Source organism: Triticum dicoccoides, chromosome 6A (genome assembly GCF_002162155.2).
Source record: "Triticum dicoccoides isolate Atlit2015 ecotype Zavitan chromosome 6A, WEW_v2.0, whole genome shotgun sequence".
Taxonomy (NCBI): Eukaryota; Viridiplantae; Streptophyta; class Magnoliopsida; order Poales; family Poaceae; genus Triticum; species Triticum dicoccoides.
In genome coordinates, this window is record NC_041390.1 from 192343888 (window position 1) to 192361213 (window position 17326).

Sequence of the window (17326 nt, forward strand, 5' to 3'; positions counted from 1 at the left end):
TATTTGTAAAAATACGGTCAATGGACTTCATAATACGCTCATTGCGCTCAATATATACATTTCCGGTGTTTATACGGTCACTAGCTCACCCTGACTGAGTATGTGTGTGCATGCACGTGTAGGTTGAGCACTTGAGTGTGACCGTATGTGTTCCGTCGTGTGCTCGGACATGCATGCATTAGGGCGTCGCGCGCATTTTTGTGTCCATGTGTACATGTGACTGTTGCATACACATAGGGGGGTACGTGTAGGGGCCACTAAGGAGCAGTCAAATCACACAGTAAGTTAGTCGGAAGAAGCAACTATCATTACGCTCTTGAATGACACATACGCAATATAAAATGGTTGATATGGAGAGAAAAAGAAAACCACTATATATACACTAGCAGGAGCCTAAGCTACAAGCCCGCTTGCTTAGGTTGCTCTCTTCACAAGCATAGAACGACGGGCCTGATCCCGCAGCTGGGGAAGGGAACAATGTTCTGCGTAGACGCGGTTGACATCGGCGAGGGAGAAAACCCACAGTTGGTGCGTCCCAATCGGGGTCACCATGGTATGGGCCGATGTCGCGTCCCAACCGCCCTTCTAGCTACAGCCCGACGTCCCAGGTAGTCCATCTTCCTTTTGGAGCCGGCTTGCTCCATTGTCGTAGCTCCATCTCCATGTTGATCTTTCTCTACTTCTACCGGCTTCTACTTGTGATGAGTTTATGCCTCATGAACTAGTGCCAGTACTATTATTCTAATCACACTTCTTCAATATCTTTGCCATCAGGGATGCTCAGGTTGATTTTAGTGGAACTGCACAAAAGCATCGTATGATCCGAGGGTGCCAGCCATCTTTCCTTCGACAGGTTCTACCTGGCCAGGAAATTAAATCATATTTAGGGTTTAGGGTTTAATTCGTAGTGACCCCATCAGTAGTTATTCTTTCGTACACGCTCTCACAACTTTTTTCTTTAGTTGTGAAGTAAATATTGGCTATGATCTGTGAATCATTGAGATGCATCAGCATGCGTGTTAGTTTTCCTTTGTATTTGATGGAATGTTGTAACGGGGGAACCTTGGAATAGGAATGAAAATGGAGTGGAAAGTTTCTGTTTTTTCGGAGAAAAAATGGAAACGGAGAGAAACCAATGTTTTGTTTCGTTGGATCACGCCATCGAGCAAAACCAATGTTTAAATCACGTCTGTCGTGTTCGTGTCTCACCCTCCTCCACGGCTCGACCCCACACGGTCGCTCGGTATGCCACTCACCGCAAACCGAGTATACGATAACTTTCCCGCCTGCTTGTCGATGGATCGCGCCATGGAGTACTAGCACTACTGGAAGAGATTGATGAGTTGGGGGAGGACATCTAGCTGTAGCACGGACTCCCAAGAACTTTTTACATGCATGTTGTAGCCGGCTATTGCGACCTTTGAACACGGAGCAGCCGCGTGCACCCGGAAGCGGCGCGGGTGGCGCTCTCTCGGCCAGCGCGCCGCTTCAATGCCGGCGACAATGAGAGGTCACGTCTGCTCTGGCCGGGCATGAATGCGGCACTAACCGTTTTGGGCGGGAAGCACGAGCGGGTGATGAAGAAGGTTCGGGTTGGTCAGGACCGGCCGTGGCAGCGGTCCGGACGTGCGCAAACAAGAGATGATGTACGTTAATATTGTTGCGTACATAATTGACAACATAAATGTGCCAGTTGGACAAATATGATTGGAGATGGAGATGGAAATGGAATTTTACGTAAACATGGATATGCATGTCTATGTCTATGTGTGTGTGCGCGACGACTCTCGCGACGTGGAACCAAGGGTGTGTTTTTGCTCGAGTTTTCTTTCTTGGTACGTTAGAAAATCAGTTTGTCTAATTCACATCTAGATGTTATTTAAGGATATCACATCTAAGATCCCACAAGTATATAATGTAGCAACAAGAAACAAAAAAACTAGGAAAAAAATAGACCACAAACAGAGTGGACATCAACTTAGGGTTTGCACTCTCCACACGCTCGCCGCACTACATATATGTTACATGCTGGAGGCTCGGTGTTCATTTGCTAGGGTTTGCTATATTCACAGTCTCTCACCTCTCTTCACCAGATCTAAACAAGATTACATTGGCCTCTTGTCTCTCTCTCCCCCCTCACAGCTGGCGAAGGAGGCGTCTATATCTCGTCGAACCGGGAAAGGGAGGAGGTGCAGCGTTCACTCTATCGCCTTCGGCGAGGGAGGCAATCCACTGCCGACTGCGCTGTTCTCTTTCACCCAGCGCCTGTGCGGGAGGGCCACCGACCCCTTCTTCCTCGCTATCGATGTAGTGTGGGCAGATCCGGCCTCCTGCCCACGCCTTGCCACATCCCGACGACCCTAAGGTATAAGTTTCTTTGAAACCGTCGTTGCTCTAGCTGCATGTGGATCTTTTTGATCTGTAGTCGAATCTAGGTCTTGGTTCAAAGAGGAAAGAATGGTGCGGTGGGCTAGAGCAAGAATCTAGGACGTGGTTCAATGAGGAAAGGAGGGGCGTAAAGTAGTATAGACTAGCTATCCAGCCGCTTTGTAGGTCGAAAAGGGAAAAAGGGGGTAACACAGTACACACATCTGTAAGGAACCGATCTCTTTCTTGAAAAGGGAAAGAAACTGGGGGGTCGGGTAGTTTGTGCAGGACTAGATTTGCTGCCCTCACATAGGAAGAAGGTTCAAAGAGAACAAATATGGGACCAACGCATATATGCTGCTTGGCTATATACTCCGCATCACCCATTTATACGTGTGGACGCACTTGGTGCTGGCATGTCCCATACAGCTATTTTGTTGTTGCTCATCTAAGAATGCCGCCGGAAAATTGAAGCAATGCCATTGTTAAAAGTAAATTACATTTTTGATGAATGTTGTTTCAAGAAAATGTCTCCGTTAATATGAATCAATACAACCGTTTTAGAAATGCTACTGTCCTACTTTGCTTTCCATCTAAGATAAGTTAGATGCTTCTTTCTGTCACCGTTTGTTTCATCCTCCTTTATCGGCAAGTAATTGTTTCCTTTTTTGCCTCTGTTAAAACAGGGGTATCGATTCGACTTGTTGCTATTGCGACATTTTGCTTCGCTACTCGAAACACATATGTTTTAAGAGTCTTTTGTGCAGTTCCACTTGAATGTCACACCGGTGACTTTGCTTAATTTTGGTGGAACTGCACAAAAGGAGATCGAGATTTGTTTCCAGTCTTCGTGGCGAGTTGTTTCAAATCTTGGTCTCAACCACATGATGTGCAGTGTGCTTTGAGATGTTTTGCTACTTGTTTTGGTACTTTTTTAAATAAATGTTGAATTGAAGCTATTGTATTGCTGTCTTTCCCCATTAAGTAGTGAACAAAAATGGGACCAACCCAGACATGATGCTTGTTGCTTTGTTACAACAAATTCAGCATCACCCCCTTTATAAGCCAGTAATTGATGCCACTCTCAGAATTAACTACTGAATCTTATTTCAAAACTGCAGCACTTGTTAGGGATTGGCGGGATTACCATTTTTGTGGCCGCATGTTTCATCCTCCTTTATTAGCCAGTAACTGATTCCTTTCTTGCCTCTGTTTAAACAGGGATATCTATTCAACTTGTTGCTATTGCGACATTTTGCTTCTCTATGCAAAACACTTTGCTTGATTTCAGTGCAATTGCACAAAACGAGATTGGATTTCCTATTCGTGTTGGCACATTCGTATTTTATCTTGTCCGTCTCATGAAAGGTTAGTACAGGCCTTCATCCACATGATTGTGCAGTGTGCTTTGAGATGTTGTGCTACTTGTATTGGTACTGTTTTAAACAAATGTTGAATTGAAGCTATTGTATTGCTGTCTTTTCCCATTAAGTAGTGAACAAAAATGGGACCAACCCAGACATGATGCTTGTTGCTTTGTTACAACAAACTCTGCATCACCCCCTTTATAAGTAGATGGAAGCACATACTGTTGTTGCGCCTACTCTCCCCTGGAACTGTTTATGCTTTTCATTAATCTAATGCCGCTGGTAAAATTAAGCAATGCCACTCTCATAATTAATTAACTATTGAAATCTTAGTTCAAAACTGCAACACTTGTTAGGAATGGTACTATCCTGCTTTGTAGTTCTTTCTACATGTTTAACCAAGGTATTGTTAAGATAATGTCTCTGTTAAAATGAATCAGTTGCATTGTTTTAGTAATGGTACTTTTCTGCTTTGTCGTTCTTTATACATGTTGAAACAAGGCATTGTTAAGATAATGTCTCAGTCAATATGAATGAATCACACTGATGGAGAATTGCTACTCTCCTACTTTGTTTCCCATTAAGATAAAGTAGATCAATAGATGCTTTTCTTCTGGGAGTACAAGTCATCAACCGTTATTTCTCAGTAATTGTTTCCCTTATACCTATTGTTGCTTACAGGGATATCAAAATTAAAGCTTGGTTTTATTCCGACTTCGATTTTAGTTGAACTGCACAAAAGGAGCCAATGTGTCCAAGGCAAACTGCTGCATTACTGGGTCCAGTTGGTCGTTCCACTTTGCAGAAAGAAGCAGTCACTGTTTGCGCTACATTATAGAAGGAATGACCGAGAAGCTTTACAGAGTATTATTATACACCGGTGACATGACTAGTCTGAAGAGACCATTGGCAATTTAACAACACGTGGAGTGCCCTGGGCAAAAAGTGCCCAAACAAGTACAAGAAGCTAGGACAGGACGTTCATAGGCATTACATATTTTGAATGGGAAAAGCTTGTCAAAGTTTAATCATTGATGTTAGGAAGAAGATGTTATTTTAATGTATTGGAATTGGAAAGCCTTGTCAAAATTTGCTCATTGATGTTAGCCAGAAGACATGCATTTGATATTTTTGAGTGGGACGCCCTTGTTGTGAGCAGCGTCGAGTGTTTTTTCCTATTCCTGTGTTCAGTTTAGAAGTAAATAGTTACTCTGCTGAGATATTCCTGTGTTAAGAGTGTGTTCTGAATATGGTCTACGTAATGCCAGGCCTTGTGTTTGATTGCAAAGTTGAGCTTGGAATGTTGTGGCATGCGGCATCACGAGCTGTTCACCGTGCCTCCTTAGAATAATGCTTCGTATTGTTTTGCATGTCGATCTAATGCCAGTGATTTGCTTGTTAAGAAGATCATCCTCTTCTGTTGTTTCCGTGCTTAAGAAGTTCATCGTCTGATGTTTCATTCATAGCCTATACGACAAGTCAGGTAGGTTAGACGTGAAACCATATGATCTTCCGATCAACTCATGATATTAGGCCGTGATTGGATCGTCGTTTTTCCAACCAAAACCGCTTGTAAAATTGATGCTTGTAAATTAAAGCAGATGGTCTCGGGCAAAGGCGCTTGGTTGGTCGATTTCGACTAGTAAAATATCGGAAGTACTTCACACACGATAAAAATGCTGAACGACACTCGGACGATTGCTAATCCAGTCATTAGCTGCTGTTTCAGCCATGCCCATGGATGGCATGATACACACGTCGTGCATGTATCGTCTGGTAATGTCGTCCATATAGCAGTGCTTGTAAAATATACACTGGTCTCTCAAATTACACGCGTGATCCGCCAGTTTTACTTACAGACCTCGGGCCCTCGGTTTCATTACGCCCGTATTTTAAGCGTTGTTTCCGATGACAAGTAAATTACACTTGTATGTTAATACAGGTTTGAAATAAACCAGAGCTCCCAAGCGCGGCCTCATGTCGTCTCAGTTTCTCGAAGGTGCTCATAGGTGTCTAATGATCCTGGCTTCCTGAATGAGCAGCGAGCGCTGTATCAGACCATCCGTAGGTCCCGCGAGGCCCTCTCCGTTGTCCGTCGAGTTGTTGCGCTTGCCATGGCGCTGAGTGTCGTGGTTCTAAAACTGATAGTAGAATAGGGGGTTAGGAATGTGGAGGCAAGATCCTAGCTATGGAGGAGTTGTACACACGAGTTTTACGAGTTCATGCCCTTCTCGGAGGAAGTAACAGACCTACGTCTCGGAGCCCGGAGGCGGTCGACTGGATATATGCGTGTGAATTACAGAAAGTGCGAACCCTTGTCCCAGAGGAGGGGGTGGCTTATATAGAGTGTGCCAGGACCCCAGCTCCCCTCCGTTACACATGGTTCAATGTTCATAAAGGAGGAGCGTTACTGGTAACGTCCGAAGTAAAGTGCTATAAATGTCCATAAAGCTATGGTTAAACCCCGACCGTTGCGGAGTGAAGGGCTTCTCATCTTCTGGTGGTCGAGTGTCTTCAAGGTGGTCGAGTGAACACATCTTCATGGTCGAGTGGATGATGGTTTCTCTTCGACTGCTTCTGATTCTTTGTAGAGATGTCCTTGGGGAGGGTATGTTGGACAGATCCATGACCCTACCCTAGGTACATAGCTTCATCATTAGCCCCCGAATGGATCAGGGTTTGAGTGAGGAAGGAGTTGGGAACACTTCTGACTCATTCTTTGTGCTATGAGTATTCTTGCTCTGGAACAATGAATTAAGGAGACGACGTCGACTCCTTTTTCAGTCGCCTTGGTCCATTCTTGGTTTTTGTCCAGTGAATTTTCACGGTAGAATTCCGAATGATAATGTAGAGAGCGTTTGTCTTAGTCTAGCAAGTTGCTCTGCTCTCCGCGGATTTCGCGGGATTCAAATTTTGGGAAGCGTGCCAGACGGGCGAGACCGTGGTAATCGGGACGGATTAGGCAAGTCTCCTCGATCTCCACGCCACCTTTTTCGCCACGTACTGCGCGCGCGACTGTTGCAGGATTTGTTTAGATCGTCTGGGTCCCCAAGTCAGTAACTCGGGGAACGACCTTATAGAAGGCACCGGACCAGGCCCCTGCCCTGTGCGCTCCCATTCTCTTTTCTTCTTTCCCCGACCTCTCCGCCAAGCTCGCTTCTTCTCTCGTCGCCAGACCCTCGCTCGAACTCGATCCGTCGCCATGGGGAAAGAGAAGACGGTGGCGCTGGAGCGCGCGAAGAAGGCGACCGCGAAGGCGAAGGGCAAGCGGACCAGCCGGGGCGGATCCTCGTCGATATCCGGCCTGCCGCCGGGCTGGATCCAGGGCGACTGGATCCGCTCGACGATCAGCCAGGACGACCTCGACGACCTGGTGGAGGGGGGACTGATCCCCCACAAGTCGGCACGGCTCCCGGGGAACGAGACAGAGCCGCATCCAAGGGAGGGTGAGTGCGTTCTCCTCACCACCCACATAGATCGCGGATTCTCACTGCCTCCCCATCCTTTCTTCCGGGGCTTTTTGAACTTCTTTGGGGCTCAGCTCCACCATTTCACTCCAAACACCATAGTCTATCTGGCTGCTTTCGTGTCGATGTGTGAAAATTTCTTGGGTTGTCGGCCGCACTGGGGTCTTTTCAAACACATCTTCACCTGGCGCTCCCAGTCGGTCAAAAAGGCCAATCCGAGTGACGAGAGGACGCAAGTGATCCAGGTGTGCGGGGGCCTGGGGATCCAAATGAGGAGCAAGAGCACCTTCCCAGCAATGATCCTTCCCGACTCGGTCCGGGGCTGCAGTCGACTTGGTTTTACTGCAAGGACCAGCTGACCCCAGGTCAGTCGACTGGACTTCCTCCCTTTTCTTTGGCTCGAGTGGAGAAGCCCGCCCCTGATACGTCTCCAATGTATCTATAATTTTTGATTGCTCCATGCTATATTATCTACTGTTTTGGGCAATATTGGGCTTTATTTTCCACTTTTATATTATTTTTGGGACCAACCTATTAACCGGAGGCCCAGCCCAGATTTGTTGTTTTATGCCTATTTCAGTGTTTCAAAGAAAAGGAATATCAAACGGAGTCGAAACGGAACGAAATCAACTGGAGAAGTTATTTTTTGAACGAAAGCCACCGGATAGACTTGGACTCCACGTCAGGAGATACGGGAGGTGCTCACGAGGGTGGGGGCGCCCCCCTAGGGCACGCCCCCTGCCTTGTGGGGCCCCCGTAGCTCCTCCGACGTACTTCCTGCACCCATATATATCGTCGTACCCTAAAACTTCCAGAACGTACAATAGATCGGGAGTTCCGCCGCCAAAAGCCTCCGTAGCCACCGAAAGCCAATCTAGACCCGTTCCGGCACCCTGCCGGAGGGGGAATCCCTCTCCGGTGGCCATCTTCATCATCCCGGTGCTCTCCATGACGAGGAGGGAGTAGTTCTCCCTCGGGGCTGAGGGTATGTACCAGTAGCTATGTGTTTGATCTCTCTCTCTCTCTCTCTCTCTCTCTCTCTCTCTCTCTCGTGTTCTTGAGGTGAGACGATCTTGATGTATCGCGAGCTTTGCTATTATATTTGGATCCTATGATGTTTCTTCCCCCCTCTTCTCTCTTGTAATGAATCGAGTTTCCCCTTTGAAGTAATCTTATCGGATTGAGTCTTTAAAGATTTGAGAACACTTGATGTATATCTTGACGTGGATATCTGTGGTGACAATGGGATATCACGTGATTCACTTGATGTATGTTTTGGTGGTCAACTTGCGGGTTCCGCCCATGAACCTATGCATAGGGGTTGGCACACGTTTTCGTCGTGATTCTCTGGTAGAAACTTTGGGGCACTCTTTGAGGTCCTTTGTTTGGTTGAATAGATGAATCTGAGATTGTGTGATGCATATCGTATAATCATGCCCACGGATACTTAAGGTGACATTGGAGTATCTAGGTGACATTAGGGTTTTGGTTGATTTGTATCTTAAGGTGTTATTCTAGTACAAACTCTAGGGCTGTTTGTGACACTTATAGGAATAGCCCAACGGATTGATTGGAAAGAATAACTTTGAGGTGGTTTCGTACCCTACCATAATCTCTTCGTTCGTTCTCCGCTATTAGTGACTTTGGAGTGACTCTTTGTTGCATGTTGAGGGATAGTTTTATGATCCAATTATGTTAGTATTGTTGAGAGGAATTACACTAGTGAAAGTATGAACCCTAGGCCTTATTTCCTATCATTGCAATACCATTTACGCTCACTTTTATCATTAGTTACCTTGCTGTTTTTATATTTTCAGATTACAAATACCTTTATCTACCATCCATATACCACTTGTATCACCATCTCTTCACCGAACTAGTGCACCTATACAATTTACCATTGTATTGGGTGTGTTGGGGACACAATAGACTCTTTGTTATTTGGTTGCAGGGTTGCTTGAGAGAGACCATCTTCATCCTACGCCTCCTACGGATTGATAAACCTTAGGTCATCCACTTGAGGGAAAATTGCTACTGTCCTACAAACCTCTGCACTTGGAGGCCCAACAACGTCTACAAGAAGAAGGTTGTGTAGTAGACATCAAGCTCTTTTCTGGCGCCGTTGCCAGGGAGGTGAGTGCTTGAAGGTATATCTTTAGATCTTGCAATCGAGTCTTTTAATTTCTTGTTTTATCACTAGTTTAGTTTATAAAATAAAACTATAAAAAATGGAATTGAGTTTGTCTCATACGCTTCACCTTTTTAATATCTTTCGTGAGTATGATGGAAAGGATAATTGTGCTCAAGTGCTAGAAGAAGAAATCTATAAAATGTTTGGCACTAAATCTTTGAATGATGAGCATGATTGCAATGTTGTTAGTATGAATTCTTTGAATATACATGATACTAATGATGATTGAACTAGTTATGATGAAAATGTCTCCTATAAACATGTCAATTTTTGTGGAGTACATTGGGTTTGTAAGTACACACCAAATAGGGAAGATAGATATTGAAAGAGGCATAAGTACTTAGAAACTAAATTGTTGCAAGAAAGGCTAGATGAATGTGCTGAAAATTTAAATTATATTGGCCATACTTGTGAGCTTTGCAATGAACATGATCATTTCAATACCCAATGCAAATTGTTTCATGATCGTATCGTGTCAAAAAATTGTGATGACTTGATTTCCCTTGCACATAATAATGAACTTAGCTTGCTTATGGGTTACGAAGAAATGAAACGTATAACTAATTATCTTCCAGAATTTGCCCGTTATAAACTTCTTGGATTTGATCTAGAGGAAACTTATATGTATTGTGCGGTGAATTGTATTGAAAATCCTTATATTGCGAATTACACAAAGAAAAGAAAACAAATAGAAGATGAAGGGAATGCTAACGGAGGGGAAGAGACTTCCCAATATTCTCCTATTATTTCTTATGATGAATCAGGTAACGAAGAGGAGCCCTCTATTCAACCAATCTCATTAATAAGGAGCTCCAAAAAGAGGATTGAACCCACGCATGATGTGGTGAAGAAGAAGAAAAGAAAAAGGAAAAGAGGTAAAAAGATGTATCTCCCAAATAATGCTGCCCCTATTACTATTGTGCCTCATGAAAATATAATTGTGGAAGATAATGATACTTCTTATGGTCTTGAAAATATTTTTGGCACTTTCTTGGAAGAATATGATAATTGCTATACTATTGGTGCTATCCATACTATTAATTATGAGAGTGATTATGCTTATGATATGAAAAGGCCCAAGCTTGGGGATGCTATGTTTGATGAAGATGATGTTTTTGAGAATATATTTGCTGAAATTAATGTTTGTCCTAAGCTTGGGGAAGCTATGTTTAATGAAGATGATATTTTTAGTCTCCCAAGTTTTGATATGCAAATTTATAACGATGATAGCATGCCTCCTACCTATGATGATTATTGTGATGATACTTATGCTATAAAGAGTAGTGATGATTATATTTATAAAACTTGTCATGATTATGAGTACCCTTTCTCTGAACATTACTCTTTTAATGTGGAAACAATTTATAGTATTCAAGTCTCTTATGATACCCCCACTATGCCGAATGAGAAGAAATTTGCTTATGTGGAGAGTAATAAATTTTCTATGCTTGTAGATCATGAAAAGAATGCTTTAGGTGCTGGTTATATTGTCGAATTCATTCATGATGCTACTGAAAATTATTATGAGGGAGGAATATATACTTGTAGGAATTGCAATAATATCAAGTTTCCTCTCTATGTGCTTAAAATTTTGAAGTTATGCTAGTTTTGCCTTCCTATGCTAGTTGATTATTGTTCCCATAAGTTGTTTGCTCAAAAATTCCCTATGCATAGGAAGTATATTAGACTTAAATGTGCTAGTCATATTCTTCATGATGCTCTCTTTATGTTTCAATTCTTATCCTTTATGTGAGCATCATTGAAATCAACATGCCTGGCTAGGGGCGTTAAACGATGGCGCTTGTTGGGAGGCAACCCAATTTTATTTTTGTTCTCTAATTTTTGCTCCTGTTTAGTAATAAATAATTCATATAGCCTCTGTTTAGATGTGGTTTTAGTTGTTTAATTAGTGTTTGTGCCAAGTAGAACCTTTGGGAAGACTTGGGGAAAGTCTTGTTGATCATGCTGTAAAAGACAGAAACTTTAGCGCTCACGAGAATTGCTACCATTTTTATTTGGAGAGTTATATTTAGTTAATTATTTTTTAAGATGATTAATATATAAATTCCTCAGGTCAAGAAATTTATTTGAGAATTTTATGAGTTCCATAAGTATACGTTTGATCCAGATTACTACAGACTGTTCTGTTTTTGACAGATTCTGTTTTTCATGTGTTGTTTACTTATTTTGATGAATCTATGGCTAGTAAAATAGTTTATAAACCATAGAGAAGTTGGAATACAGTAGGTTTAACACCAATATAAATAAAGAATGAGTTTGTTACAGTACCTTGAAGTGGTGATTCACTTTCTTATACTAACGGAGCTTACGAGTTTTCTACTTTAAGTTTTGTGTTGTGAAGTTTTCAAGTTTTGGGTAAGGATTCGATGGACTATGGAATAAGGAGTGGCAAGAGCCTAAGCTTGGGGATGCCCAAGGCACCCCGAGGTAATATTCAAGGATAGCCAAGAGCCTAAGCTTGGGGATGCCCCGGAAGGCATCCCCTCTTTCGTCTTCGTTCATCGGTAACTTTACTTGGAGCTATATTTTTATTTACCACATGATATGTGTTTTGCTTGGAGCGTCATTTTATTTTGCTTTGCTTGCTGTTTGAATAAAATACCAAGATCTGAAATTCTTAAATGTTAGAGAGTCTTCACATAGTTTCATAATTATCAACTACTCATTGATCTTCACTTATATCTTTCGGAGTAGTTTGTCGTTTGCTCTAGCGCTTCACTTATATCCTTTTAGAGCATGGTGGTAGTTTTATTTTGAAGAAATAGATGAACTCTCATGCTTCACTTAGATTATTTTGAGAGTCTTAAATAGCATGGTAATTTTCTTAAAATCCTAATATGCTAGGTATACAAGATTAGTAAAAACTTTCTTATGAGTGTGTTGAATACTAAGAGAAGTTTCATGCTTGATAATTGTTTTGAGATATGAAGATGGTGATATTAGAGTCATGCTAGTTGAGTAGTTGTGAATTTAAGAAATACTTGTGTTGAAGTTTGTGATTCCCGTAGCATGCACGTATGGTTAACCGTGATGTGATGAAGTCGGAGCATGATGTATTTATTGATTGTCCTCCTTATGAGTGGCGGTCGGGGATGAGCGATGGTCTTTTCCTACCAATCTATCCCCCTAGGAGCATGCGCGTAATACTTTGCTTTGATAACTTGCAGATTTTTGCAATAAGTATATGATTTCTTTATGACTAATGTTGAGTCCATGGATTATACGCACTCTCACCCTTCCACCTTTGCTAGCCTCTCTAGTATCGCGCACCTCTCGCTGGTATCATACACCCACCATATGCCTTCCTCAAAACAGCCACCATACCTACCTATCATGGAATTACCATAGCCATTCCGAGATATATTTCCAAGCAACTTTCCACCATTTCGTTTATTATGACACACTCCATCATTGTCATATTGCTTCGCATGATCATGTAGTTGACATCGTATTTGTGGCAAAGCCACCATTCATGATTCTTCCATACATGTCACTCACGAGTCATTGCACATCCCGGTACACCGCCGGAGGCACTCTTATAGAGTCATATCTTGTTCTAAGTATCGAGTTGTAATTCTTGAGTTGTAAGTAAATAAAAGTGTGATGATCATCATTATTAGAGCATTTTCCCAGTGAGGAAAGGATGATGGAGACTATGATTCCCCCACAAGTCGGGATGAGACTCCGGACGAAAATAAATAAATAAAAAAGGCCAAAGAAGACAAAATAAAAAAGAGAAAAAAAGAGGCCATAAAAAAGAGAAAGGCCCAAATAAAAAAATTAAAAAAATGAGAGAAAAAGAGAGAAGGGACAATGCTACTATCCTTTTACCACACTTGTGCTTCAAAGTAGCACCATGATCTTCATGATAGAGAGTCTCCTATGTTGTCACTTTCATATACTAGTGGGAATCTTTCATTATAGAACTTGGCTTGTATATTCCAATGATGGGCTTCCTCAAAATGCCCTAGGTCTTCGTGAGAAAGCATGTTGGATGCACATCCACTTAGTTTCTTTTTGAGCTTTCATACACTTATAGCTCTAGTGCATCCGTTGCATGGCAAACCCTACTCACTCACATTGATATCTATTGATGGGCATCTCCATAGCCCGTTGATACGCCTAGTTGATGTGAGACTATCTTCTCCCTTTTTGTCTTCTCCACAACCACCATTCTATTCCACCTATAGTGCTATGTCCATGGCTCACGCTCATGTATTGCGTGAAGATTGAAAAAGTTTTGAAAAAGTTAGAGTATGAAACAATTGCTTGTCTTGTCATCGGGGTTGTGCATGATTTAAATATTTTATGTGGTGAAGATAGACCATAGCCAGACTATATGATTTTGTAGGGATAGCTCTCTTTGGCCATGTTATTTTGAGAAGACATGATTGCTTTGTTAGTATGCTTGAAGTATTATTATTTTTATGTCAATATGAACTTTTGTCTTGAATCTTATGGATCTGAATATTCATGCCACAATTAAGAAGAATTACATTGAAATTATGCCAACTAGCATTCCACATCAAAAATTATCTTTTTATCATTTACCTACTCGAGGACGAGCAGGAATTAAGCTTGGGGATGCTTGATACGTCTCCAATGTATCTATAATTTTTTATTGCTCCATGCCATATTATCTATTGTTTTGGGCAATATTGGGCTTTATCTTCCACTTCTATATTATTTTCGGGACTAATCTATTAACCGAAGGCCCAGCCCAGATTTGTTGTTTTATGCCTATTTCAGTGTTTCGAAGAAAAGGAATATCAAACGGAGTCGAAACAGAACAAAATCAACTGGAGAAGTTATTTTTGGAACGAAAGCTACCGGATAGACTTGGACTCAACGTCAGGAGATACGGGAGGTGCTCACAAGGGTGGGGGCGCCCCCCCTGGGGTGCGCCCCCTGCCTCGTAGGGCCCCCGTAGCTCCTCCGACGTACTTCCTGCACCCATATATATCGTTGTACCCTAAAAGTTCCAAAACATACAATAGATCGGGAGTTCCGCCGCCAGAAGCCTCTGTAGCCACTGAAAGCCAACGGATTGATTGGAAAGAATAACTGGATGTATGTTTGATCTCTCCGGTGGCCATCTTCATCATCCCGGTGCTCTCCATGACGAGGAGGGAGTAGTTTTCCCTCGGGGCTGAGGGTATGTACCAGTAGCTATGTGTTTGATCTCTCTCTCTCTCTCTCGTGTTCTTGAGGTGATACGATCTTGATGTATCGTGAGCTTTGCTATTATATTTGGATCCTATGATGTTTATTCCCCCCTCTTCTCTGTTGTAATGAATCGAGTTTCCCCTTTGAAGTAATCTTATCGGATTGAGTCTTTAAAGATTTGAGAACACTTGATATATGTCTTGCCGTGGATATCTGTGGTGACAATGGGATATCACGTGATTCACTTGATGTATGTTTTGGTGATCAACTTGCGGGTTCTGCCCATGAACCTATGCATAGGGGTTGTCACAGGTTTTCGTCGTGATTCTCTGGTAGAAACTTTGGGGCGCTCTTTGAGGTCCTTTGTGTTGGTTGAATAGATGAATCTGAGATTGTGTGATGCATATCGTATAATCATGCCCACGGATACTTGAGGTGACATTGGAGTATCTAGGTGACATTAGGGTTTTGGTTGATTTGTATCTTAAGGTGTTATTCTAGTACGAACTCTAGGGCTGTTTGTGACACTTATAGGAATAGCCAAACGGATTGATTGGAAAGAATAACTTTGAGGTGGTTTTGTACCCTACCATAATCTCTTTGTTCGTTCTCCGCTATTAGTGACTTTGGAGTGACTCTTTGTTCCATGTTGAGGGATAGTTTTATGATCCAATTATGTTAGTATTGTTGAGAGGAATTACACTAGTGAAAGTATGAACCCTAGGCCTTATTTCCTATCATTGCAATACCGTTGACGCTCAATTGTATCATTAGTTACCTTGCTGTTTTTATATTTTCAGATTACAAATGCCTTTATCTACCATCCATATACCACTTGTATCACCATCTCTTCGCCGAACTAGTGCACCTATACAATTTACCATTGTATTGGGTGTGTTGGGGACACAAGAGACTCTTTGTTATTTGGTTGCAGGGTTGCTTGAGAGAGACCATCTTCATCCTACGCCTCCTACGGATTGATAAACCTTAGGTCATCCACTTGAGGGAAATTTGCTACTGTCCTACATTCCTCTGCACTTGGAGGCCCAACAACATCTACAAGAAGAAGGTTGTGTAGTAGACATCAGCCCCCCTGAAGGTGGTTCCAGAAGAGAAGGCGCAGGTCAAGGTGCTAGTCGAGCGGGTCGTCCAACTCGTCCGCGACGGGGTGATCGGGATGGACCTGCTGGAGGTCTTTCTCGGTCGACCCTTCCAACCGCTTCAGGCACGTGATCATCCGATGTGGATGTACTATGGGCTCGAGGATTCCACTCGGATCCACCCGAAGGATGTCAGCGAGGACACCTTGGAGAAGTGGCTGATGGGGATCACCAACAACAAAGACAACCCTCGGGGGTCTAGGAGGGTGATTCCATTCGACCACTCGCATCAGCTGGAGCAGGTATGATTCTGTTTTATCAAGTATCTTTCCGATTCACTATGTGACATCTTGTTGATAGTCGACTGAATTTCCTTTGATCGTTGTCTTTTCAAGCCCTCATCGACATGTAATCAATGCCCAACAGAGTGCAGGAGCAAGACGTCGAGGAAGGAGCGAGCAGGGGCGAGAGCGGCGAAGGGTACTCGGATGCCGAGGAGGACGAGGAGAGCGACGAATCGACTGATGACGAAGAGGTCGACTCGCCTCCCCGCAGGGAGAGGAGATCCAAACACGCTCACGACCCAGCGAGCGCTCCGGGTCTGGTGGCCATGACGATTGGGCAGTCTTCAAAGCGTCCCAGGACGTCTTCCCCAACGCCGATTGAAAAGGCTCCAAAGCAGCCCAAAGTTGTGCCGCCTCCAGCGCCGAAAGCACCGAAAGCCACCTCCTCCAAACTGCCAAAGGCTTTGCCCAGGATCAAAGTGACCGTCCCTACTATCTCTAGTTAATCATCTGACTTGTTCTTTTCGTCGACTCGAGTAACAGGACGTAACTGACTGGATGCGGGTTTTGTAGTGCTGCTATGTCAGGAACCTCCTCTCTCCAGTACCGAGACGAGGAGATGGAAGACGCGGTTACCTCTAACCCAGGTAGAAGCTCTTATGATCTTGTTCTTGATTCCTTGGTCGATTGCATTCTAGTGGTTCACTTGGGGTCGAATGATCTGTCTTGCAGCTCCATCCAACATCATCGATCTTCCATATGACGATGAAGATGTGGCTCTTAAGCCCAGGAAGAGCAAGAAGGTACCAGTTGGCAAGATGTCTTGGCAAGGGCGAACAACAACACCACCCGTCCGTCAACCTAAAGACGCGGGCAGGGCCTCTGTAACCTTCGCTGCACCCTTGTCGAGTGAGCACCCCGCATCGTCGACTGCACCTGTGATTCCTTCAGTCGTCCAACTCCACACCACGGAGCTCCAAGCTGCCACACTTGGGTCATCTGCTCTCTTTTTCACCAGCTACCCCGTCCCGGACAACCAGTCGGAAGTGGCTGCGGAAGCCATCCGACAGGCTGATGCGATGATGGAGCGGGTGAAGACGATGCATGAGAATAGCCAGGCTGCCTACGACGCCAGCACTGCTCTTCGAGCCAATGTCCAGGTGAGTAGACTTTCCGACTGCTCTTGTTCTTTGAGGATATGCTACCCGAAAAAATTTCTTCTACACAATCTCCTGTTATTTGTGTCAAATCAGAGCACCCACTAGGTGTTTTTGTTTTTTGTGTTCTTCCACTCGATCTGGGCGAGTGGGATTTGAACCAGTGGGGGCACGCTAAGTGCACCCACTGGGTGTAGTCCCCGAGA